This window comes from Vulpes vulpes, chromosome 16, assembly GCF_048418805.1.
Source record: "Vulpes vulpes isolate BD-2025 chromosome 16, VulVul3, whole genome shotgun sequence".
Taxonomy (NCBI): domain Eukaryota; kingdom Metazoa; phylum Chordata; class Mammalia; order Carnivora; family Canidae; genus Vulpes; species Vulpes vulpes.
This window is the reverse complement of record NC_132795.1, coordinates 93057792-93066023: the sequence shown is the minus strand read 5'-3', so window position 1 is coordinate 93066023 and position 8232 is coordinate 93057792.

Below are 8232 nucleotides of genomic sequence, written 5' to 3'. Positions count from 1 at the left end.
TCGGGAGGTGAGCCTGGGAAGGTGGGAGCGAGGAACATGGGTGGAGCTACCCTGGAGGCTGCAGTTGCTGATGGGGGTGGGCGGGCTGGGATGGGGGTCTCCCTGCCTGGTTCCTAATGTCCCCTGTGTGGGGTGGTGGGCAGCGGTAGCGATGCAACTTCTGTTAGAATAGTTCTTACAGAACTCAGAACTCTCAGCTGCATTGTTCCCGGCTACTAGCAACCCACCGGTTTCCCTGTCCTCAGAAACTCCGTACACTCCTCACTAGGACCGTGTAATCAGTGCTTTTTTGCTCTTCGTCACACAGTGGACTCTGTTGTCTGCAACCTGGAATCCTTACTAATAGAGGACTCTGCCCAGATCAAAGCTATTCAGCTGGGCTCAAGGAGATGTGTTGGGATACCCTTCTCTCAAATCCCTGAAGTTGTGACAAGTCACCCATTACCCTTTCTTTTAGTTACTGGTCACAGTTTCCGTCTCTTCCTCTCACGGGCTCTGATGTTGGTTAGAGGGGTTCCAGCGCTACATACCTGATTGCCGATCTTTTCTTGTTTCTTCCCCCATCTGGACATCCAGCTGGACACTCTTCCTTGGCACTTTCGTGCCACCTCCCGCCCCGCCACTTGGATGCCTTTTTTTTTTTTTAAGATTATTCATTTATTTATTCACGACAGACAGACACACACACAGAGAGAGAGAGAGAGAGAGAGAGAGAGAGAGAGGCAGAGACACAGGCAGAGGAAGAAGCAGGCTCCATGCAGGGACCCCAACATGGGACTCGATCCCAGGTCTCCAGGATCACACCCTGGGCTGAAGGCGGCCCTAAAGCACTAGGCCACTGGGGCTGCCCGCTTGGATGCCTCTTGATTGCTATTGCCATAAGAACACAAACACCATGAGGGAAATAAACACTTTCACCTACATGACTCGAAATGAAAAAAATAAACACAAGTGCTCATTGATCCAGAGCTTACAATAGGGTATGCCACGAGAGCTCTCACTGGCGGAGGACACAGGCTAATTCTCCAAATACTGGCTAACAGGTGTTATTAAAAAAGAAAAAGAAAAAGAAAAGAAAATCTATATTAATTTTTCTTCAGTACTGTAATTCCTCATGTGAATGGCACTATCAGCTTTGCATGGAACAATAATTCTCAGTGTAGTGTACTTTTATTGTACAAAAAGGCAGATGGCGGGAGGGTTGAATAGAGGTACTAAAAACCGCCTAGAGAGGCTTCGTGTCAATAGCATGAACTAGATAGTGAAAGAAGGCACATGGGCTCAGAAAAGAAATACAGTGGCTGGCTCTGACTCTAATACCAAACTCTGTGTGTGTGTGTGGGGGGGGGGGCAGTTCCCAGCACCTCCCCACATTCACCGACCTGAAAACTCTCAGCTCTCTGAAACTTGTTCTTCTGGGCGTTTGTGCGAGCTTCATTACCCAGGCATGATTGATTAAATCTCTGTCCATTGGTGATTGATTCAACCTCTAGCCCCCTCTCCTCCCCCCAAAATCGGGGAGTGGAGCTGAATGTTGTTCCAGCATTTTATTTATGATTACTTCTCCCTGGCAACCAGCCCTCATCCTTAGGCACTTTCCAAAAGTCCCCTCACCCACATGAACTCAGTTGAGTTGGAAAGGGGCTTGCTATGAATAACAAGATGCCAGTTTTGCCTCTATGGCTTTGAAGTTATTTCAGGAGTTGAGGACAAGAGACCAAATATTATGATAAAAGATGTTCCCATTGCTCTTACCGCTCAGGAAATTCCAAGGTTATGGGGGAACTATGAGCCAGGAACTGCGAACAAAGACCAAATATATATCTCTTATGAATCACAATATTGCCCTAACCCAGTGGTTTGTAGTCTTGGCTGCACATTAGAATCACCTATTTTTTTAAAAAAAAATAGTAAATGATCAGACCCAAACCTAGACCAATTGAATCAGAATCCCTGTGGGTGGGAGTGAGGCATTTTTTTTAAAAGCTCAGGGGATTCTAATAAGCCCTCAAGATTGAGAACCACTGGGTAGGGCTTGCTACTTTGCCACATTTATCCTTGTGAACCTAGCTTTTTCTCCTTTCTCTGCAGGTGTCTGAGGATTTTAAGACAAATTAATCACATAGGTTTTTTTAATAAGTGATATTTTTGACTAGGGACCAGCTTCCCATTCAAAGATGGCTTGTCTTACACATATCAGGCCTTCTTGGTGTGGATGGGACCTAGACAAGGGCAGTCCAGCAGGCAGGAGTCATTGGGGGCCAGCTTAGAGTCTCCCTTAAAGATGCATCTTGGCTTGTCTTCCAGTTAGTAAAAATTGCAACCAGCACTTTCAGCTTAGAATTGGGATGACTGAGCCCTCTTTCCTAGGCTGAACATTACAGCCCAGTTTACAAGACTTTCCAGTTTCCACGAAATGATACTGAAGCGAATGGGTTAGGAAAGCAGGAAATATTTTCTTTAGAGCAGGAATTAGCCAACTTTTTCCATAAAGGACTGGATAGTAAGTTATTTAGGCTTTCTGGGACCAGAGGCAAAATAGAGAATATCATGTAGGTGCATATATAGCAGAAGAGAAACCTCCTGCCCTGCCCCATCCCATTTGCCTGGAATGGGCCATCCCTGGGGGGTGGAGTTGCTTGATGCCCAAGTGCCATCAGCTGGAGACATTCTCAGGACAAAAACCACTGGCCTGATGGGGAGGGACTTGGTGGACAATGGGGGGCTGCCAGTCAGTATCTGCCCTGTGTACAAGTCTGGCCACCTCAACTTGGGCTACTGGTCAGAAGGGAGGCAATGTGCCAAGTTGCCAGTGCCTGGACTGGGATTCCATCCCTTGGTCCCTGACATGTAAGTGGTGACCAGGGTGGGCTCTGGGCAGAGGCAGGTGTGGCCCTCAACCAGGGAGGCTGGTGCTGAGAGCAGAGTGGGGAACAGGGGCCAGGACCGCATATGCCTTTCACAGGCCCTCCCTCCACAACAACATAGTAAAGATCATATTTTATATGGTATAAAAAAGACACAATGCAGACTAGATTAGGTTATTTCTTTCTGATTTTAAAATAAATTAAAAAATAGGCCCCCCCCAAAATATCATGGGCATAGGCCCCATGTGTGCTGGGTCTAATGGCTAAGTTAGGCCTGATACTGGTGGAGGGAGCCACCCAAGTGTGCTCTCTAAGGCTCCCAGTGCTAGTCTGCTGGAGCAGTGGCTGAGGGCTCAGCAAAAACAAGCAATGCGCTGGATTTAACTTGTGGGTCATGGTTAGCTGACCTTTGCTCTAGATGGCCAAGATGCAACTGGCTGAGAGAATTTCCAACGGGCTGGAGAACGCCTAAGACACACTCATCCAAAGCAACTGGCAGCCCCTGCAGGGTTAGGTCTCCTACTAGGTCCTGCCCCCTACTCCTATTTTTTTTTTTCTAATTGAATTATTACTCACTTAATAGAAATGTGCATGAAACCTATGTGTACAACCAAATGAGTTATTGAAAAGCAGACACCCATCCAGTCAAGACATTGCCAGCACTGTTAGCGGCCCCTCTTTCTCCCCCTCCCATCGCCACCCCTTCTCTCCACCTGCAGGAGGCTACCAAACTGACTTCTAACCCTAATATCAGTTTTGTTGGTATAAATGTAGTAATACCATATATGGCATTTCACTTCTGGTGTCTGTCCTTCAGCCCTGGCCATTGTCACTCTTGTGTTTCTGGAAGGATCACCACTCGTGAGTTTCTGGAGCCACCCTTTTGTCATGAGATTGGCTCTCTTAGAGGGGCTTGGTTGGAGGTAAGTGGGGAGCAGGAGGCCTATGAATAATCCAGACAGCCCACCTAGGGTGCTCTGCAGACTAGAGAGACAAAAGATACATTGAAGCTGCAAAATGCTTAGCAACAGACCCAGATGCCTCGTGACAGGCATGCTAGCAATTGGGAAAACCAACCTGACTGGCAAAGTTCATGAAGCAGGTTCCTCTTGACCTCAACCCTATTGCCTCTGAGCTTCATTAGCCTCCACTATTAAAAATTATTTTTAAAAAAGATTTACTTATTTGAGAGAGAGAGAAAGAGCACGAATGAGAGAGGGCAGGGAGAGAGGGAGCGAGAATCTCAAGCAGGCTCTCTGCGGAGCCCAGAGCCAAATGCGGGGCTTGAATCCATGACCCTGAGATCATGACCTGAGCTGAAACCAAGAGTTGGATGCTTAACCAACTGAGCCATCCAGGCGCCCCCAGAATTTCTTTTGCAGGGCATTCAACATGTTTTGAGTGTGAGTCAAATTGTTTAACAGCAACTCAGCTCCAGGTTCAGGGCTGCCATGTAGGACTGTGAAGCCTGAGCACTGCCCAGCTCCAGGGAGCAGCATTTACATGGAATAGGATGGAGCCACACCGTGCAGTTAGCAGAATGTTAGCAGAATCGGTTGCCTGAATCCAGACCCCATTTTCACTTAGCCTGTGGTCTAGATGCATAGGCCTTCATCAGTTATACATGTTTGGGGAGAGGTGCTTCAAATCAGTTAGGTGTTCCCATTGACCAGAAATTCTTTTTTTCTTTTTCTTCCCTTTTTTTGTTTTTGTTTTTGTTTTGTTTTTTTGGCCTAACATGCTAAAGTAAGTGAGTCTGTATTTAATGATTAAGAAGATCTTACAGGATCTCCTTTGGGTGTGTGTCGGAAGAATGGAGCGTAGTGGGAATGTGGACAGTGATTACATCTTGAACATCATATTTTCTTTATCTGGAATGTATCTATGAAAGGAAACATCTCTATCTATACATACAAAATGTCTAGAATAGGCAAATCCATAGAGATAGAAAGCAGATTAATGGATGTCGGTCAGAGGCTGTAGGTTTCTCTTTGGGGTGACAGGAATGTTCTGGAATTAGAACGTGGTAATGGTTGCACAACTCTGTGAATATACTAAGTTGCTGAATCATATACTGGAAAATGGTGAATTTTATGATATGTGGACTGTATTTTGATAAAACTATTATATTTTTTAAAAAGGGAAGAGGGGCACCTGGGTGACTCAGGCAGTGAAGTGTCCACCTCTTGATTTCAGCTCAGGTCATGACCTCAGGATCCTGAGATCTAGCCCCATGTCAGGCTCCAAGCTCAGCATGGAGTCTGCCTGTCCCTCTTCCTCTGCTCTTTCCCCTGTTTATGCTCTTTCTCTCTCTCTCTTAAATAAAATAAATAAAATAAAATAAAATAAAATAAAATAAAATAAAATAAAATAAATGGACATTGTATAAAAAGTGAAGAGTCACTGAATCTTTACTGAGCTCAGGACACCCTGAAACTGTTTTTTCAAAGAAGGAACACTTTTGAGCCTTATGCATGATTTTCTTTTTCCCCGAAAGGCAGAGCTTGGGGACAGTTGTGCCCTAGAACCTGGGGCAAGTTCATCTGTTATGAACCACCCGAGGGATCCCAAGGGTATCATCTCGGTGTGTGTCTTGCTCTAAATAATCCTACATCTGGGCAGCCCGGGTGGCTCAGCGGTTTAGCGCCACCTTGGGTCCAGGGCCTGATCCTGGAGACCCGGGATCGAGTCCCACGTCAGGCTCCCTGCACGGAGCCTGCTTCTTCCTCTACCTGTGTCTGTGCCTTCTCTCTCTCTCTCTCTGTGTGTGTGTGTGTCTCATGAATAAATAAATAAAATCTTAAAAAAAAAATCCTACATCTGCTAAAAAATTCAGCTTGATACTCTTTTACATATTATTCCTAAGACAAATTAATTCAGGTTTGAGATTCTGATTTGAGAAATTTTAGGATAGTTAGTGCCATTCTCTGAAAAGACGGAAAGTCAGCGAGGGCTCAGGATTGTCTTCCGTGGAGAGGGGGGAGTTTTCTTTCACGTGACTTAAGATTCTCCCTCTTGCTATGGACTCACTGGCTGGCAGCCCCAAGTACAGGAGACTGCAGGCCAGAGGCCCTGAGCTTGGGAGGCACACCAGAACCCCCACACCCATGCCTGCCTTCGCCTTCCCTGAGCAGGATGACGAGGGGTTGAGCTTGACCAGGAGAGCAAATTTTAGTCTAGACAACAGGGTGTTGCTGGGAGCTGCAGCACCCGAAGTGGCAACGTGGGAGGATATAGCCAAAGAGAGAAGCGTGAGTAGAGGGCTTCTTTTGTGAATAAGAGACATTTGAGTGCATCCTGACAATTGTCTGTAGGCTTGGTTCTTTTTCAGCAGTTCTCTAAATATTTTTAGTACACATATTTGAAAACAGGCACATTCCTCTACTCTGCAGCCACAGACCCACCAGCTGAAAGAGATCTTCCTCTCTATCTCCTCAAGAGAACAAGAGATCAAACAGGAGCATGCCGCTTGCTGGGCCTGCACATCGGGGGACACAGGCTGGTTGGGGACCTTTCCTGTCATTGTGTGTCTGATTTCAGAGCCAGCACTGCCAGCGCACGATCCACATGCCAGGCACCTTTCTGGGCACTTTACATATATTAGCCCCTCTACCCTTCCCAATAGCCTATGCCATGGGTAAGATTATGATCCTCGTTTCAAAGATAAGGAGGCTGGGGTGACTAGGTGGCTCAGTCAGTTAAGCGTCTGCCTTGGGCTCAGGTCATGATCCAGGGTCCTGGGATCGAGACCTGCACTGGGCTCCCTGCTCCGTGGAGAGCCTGCTTCTCCCTCTCTCTGTGCCCCTGTTTGTCTTTAAAAAAAAAAAAAAAAAAGCTAAGGAGACTGAGGCACAGAGGGGTTATCGCGTGTCAGGTTGCAGAGAAAGCTGGCAGCAGAGCTGGGATGGAACCCTGACGATGCACACTCCTCCTCACTACTCACGTCCTTCGTGGACATTGATGGAAGTTCCCCTCTGCAGACTCAGGTGACCCCGCAGATCGGCACACTTTCTGCTCCCCTGGGAAGAGGCAGCTCATGGAATTGCTCCTCTTGGTTTGGCTATGTACAAAAGCCCAAGCACTGAGTACCCATCTCAACCCCAAACACTCTTCAAAACTGAGGAGCAAGACACCTGTACTCCAAGGGGGGGATCTGGTCATTGGTGGGAGATTCCATTAGGCCCTTGGTCTGTGTAAACTCTGCCCTCATCCCTTTGGGCCTCACTCAGAAATTAAAACCAGTGTCTGTATGATATGAATAGCTGGAAATGTCCAGGTCAGAATGGGACCTGTTTCTTCAGAGGCCCCCGGGCCTGGAAACTGAGGCTTCCAGTATGAGCTTGTACGATAATCTTTTATAAGAGGCTTCTAAATTCCCTGATTTTGCTGGAATGTGGTGCCATGGAAAACGAGATTATACAAGGAAAGGGCTGGGTGTGGTATGGATGATGGTCGAGGCGTGGACAAGGGCCTCAAGCAGGGACTTTCTCAGCAGTTCTATGGACTGGGGCATTCTTCCAGCGTGGCTCTTGGCTTAAGGATGCTCATTGAGGGCCTGTTGATCTAGTTCTGACAAGACTTAATTTTATGGAGGTATGTAGCAAAACCACTCACTTTTTCATAAGCCCTGCCAGCAGTGAAGAGCTGAGGTGCCCAGAAAGAGCTGGATGCTGGCCTTGTGCAGGCCCATCAGCAAGTGCCCTGCAGCAGCCTGGCCCAGCCCATCTGAGGGCCTCCTGTGCCTCAGGGGCTCAGGCTAGCTACAAGCTGGGAGAACAAAAATCAATTCAGTCCCCCTCAGGCGGCTCCTCTAGAAGAGCTCCAACTAGAAGAGCTCCAACTAGAAGAGCCCCATCTAGAAGAGCCCCAACTAGAAGAGCTCCAACTAGAAGAGATCCATCTAGAAGAGCTCCAACTAGAAAATCCCCATCTAGAAGAGCCCCATCTAGAAGAGTTCCAACTAAGAGTTCCAACTAGAGGAGCTCCAACTAGAAGAGCTCCAACTAGAAGAGCCCCATCTAGAAGAGCCCCAACTAGAAGAGCTCCAACTAGAAGAACCCCATCTAGAAGAGCCCCATCTAGAAGAGCCCCATCTAGAAGAGCTCCAACTAGAAGAGTCCCATCTAGAAGAGCCCCATCTAGAAGAGCCCCATCTAGAAGAGCCCCATCTAGAAGAGCCCCAACTAGAAGAGCCCCAACTAGAAGAGCTCCAACTAGAAGAGCCCCATCTGGAAGAGCCCCAACTAGAAGAGCCCCATCTAGAAGAGCTCCAACTAGAAGAGTTCCAACTAGAAGAGCCCCAACTAGAAGAGCCCCAACTAGAAGAGCTCCAACTAGAAGAGCCCCATCTGGAAGAGCTCCATCT